The following is a 2500-nucleotide window of genomic DNA, read 5'->3' on the forward strand; positions in this document are numbered from 1 at the left end:
CCCCGGAAGGTACCCTTGGCTGTTGGATCGTACACTAGGTGTAAATCGTTACAGTCCATCCATGAGCGGAGTTGTCTTCCTGCCTCGTTGCAGTCTCGGTAGCCCCATTCGTGATGGTGGCTATTAAAGTCTCCCAGACAGATGGAATGATGGCTGACCACCGGTACCGGTGGTGTAGTCCAAGTCGCTCTAGGTGGTTTGTAAATATTATGCAAACACAGTCCACCTACTTCCACGGAAATACGGTTCACCCCATTGCTGTCCGTTACGCTCTCAATGACCCTTACCTTCGATGGCTCTTTAGCGAAACGCTAACCCCTCCTTTGAGCCTCGAAGTGTCCTCGCGTTGGACCACCGTATAGCCTGGGATCTAGAATCGGGAAGATTGCGCGCCTGAATAAAGGTGGGTCTCCTGTAACAGGAGGATATCTACGCAGTGGGCGGCCAATAGCTTTGATAAAAGCTCATTTTTTGCCATACTCTGGCTCTCGACGTTCAGGGACAATATGTGTGTCAGTTCGCCATCCCCACCGTCGCATTTTCCGATTGGCAGGCCGCGAATCAATTGATGCATGGGACCTTTGCTTTTTTCTCGGACGTGCCGACGACCCTGGCGACACGAACGCGGTATTATTTGGCTAGGCGGCAGACCGCTTCGCCATTGACGGGACTGATTGGGACTCGACATGAAGATAATAGTGTGGCCCCCGGGATAAGGCTGCTATTCGGGCACCGGGTTGGATCAAATTTAGTCACACATTGGGGCGAGCAGCTCATGTGGCTCGTTGGCTCGATACCCGGGATGGTCTCGTGACGGTCGACCGGGATTTACACCTTTGCCCTCCCGTGTGGCTCAAACCCCCTCACCACTGCAAGGTAAAGATCCACGAGGGGGTTCATGAGGCGGACAGTGCTTTCGCGGATTGGGTGAAGCGAAACAACGTGGAGTTGTAGCCATGCGAAACTACTACTACATTTATAATGTTATTTTCCTCTAGATACACTTTTATGCTCGTCGGAGAAGTATTTCATAAGATGGCCCGCCATTGTTCCGATAGTTTAGAACCAGTTACTAAGTTACTATGCGTCATTACGAGGGAAGTGACGTCACGACTGTTGAAGCCTATTCTAGTGTTCGAGCCATCTTCGTGCGGCTATGTGGTCTTCTGGTAAGACACTCACTCGCTTTCGGGTCGGAAGGTACTGGGTTTGAGCCTCGCTCAGCGCATAATTGAGTCCTTTGGAAAAGACTCTTTAATAACCGTACTCAGGTGTTAAACGCGTACCTGGCCGTTTACAGTGTTGTCTCTCCGAAATCTGAAACAAATTACAATATCGTCTAAAAGGCGACATGTAATGTCCTACATGTTAAGTGTTGCTGTTGGCTAGGGACCCTTTGCAAAGCGCTTTGATCACGTTTAGTGGATATTGCTCTATATAAATGCTCATTTATCATTAAAAACCGTCAGAAGGTTATGATCACGTGAAGATATCTACGGCAACGCGTCCACTCGGGTTACTGAACGGACTATAAAACTCTTTAAATCAGGGAAAAGGGTTATATTCTGAAGATATCTACGGCAACGCACAGTACACCTTCAATCGTAGGATTAATGAAAGGACAATAGTATACACTTCTTTCAAATCAGGTAGAGTATTATTATGAATATAGGAACGGACTACAGTATACACTTCTTTCAAATCAGGTAGAGTATTATTATGAATATAGGAACGAACTATAGTATACACTTCTTTCAAACCAAGTAGAGTATTATTATGAATATAGGAACGGACTACAGTATACACTTCTTTCAAATCAGGTAGAGTATTATTATGAATATAGGAACGGGAAATATAGTATACACTTCTTTCAAACCAAGTAGAGTATTATTATGAATAAAAGGAACGGGACTATAAATATACACTTCTTTCAAACCAAGTAGAGTATTATTATGAATATAGGAACGGACATATAGTATACACTTCTTTCAAACCAAGTAGAGTATTATTATGAATATAGGAACGGACTATAGTATACACTTCTTTCAAACCAAGTAGAGTATTATTATGAATATAGGAACGGACTATTATAGTATACACTTCTTTCAAACCAAGTAGAGTATTATTATGAATATAGGAACGGACTATTATAGTATACACTTCTTTCAAACCAAGTAGAGTATTATTATGAATATAGGAACGGACTATTATAGTATACACTTCTTTCAAATCAGGTAGAGTATTATTATGAATATATATCGTTAAATATTGCTACAAAAATATTATTATTATTATTATTATTATATTATTATTATTATTTTTTATTATATTATTATTATTTTATTATTATTTATTATTATATTATTATTATTATTATATTATTATTATTATTATGTTACTTTTTATTTTTTTTTATTATTATTATATTTCAATTTTTTATTATTCATATCATCATCATCATCATCATCATCATCATCATCCCTGACCAAAAAATTGAGAA

This window comes from Berghia stephanieae, chromosome 15 (assembly GCF_034508935.2).
Source record: "Berghia stephanieae isolate SIO BIC M18660-M18661 chromosome 15, UCSD_Bste_1.3, whole genome shotgun sequence".
NCBI classification, from domain to species: Eukaryota; Metazoa; Mollusca; class Gastropoda; order Nudibranchia; family Aeolidiidae; genus Berghia; species Berghia stephanieae.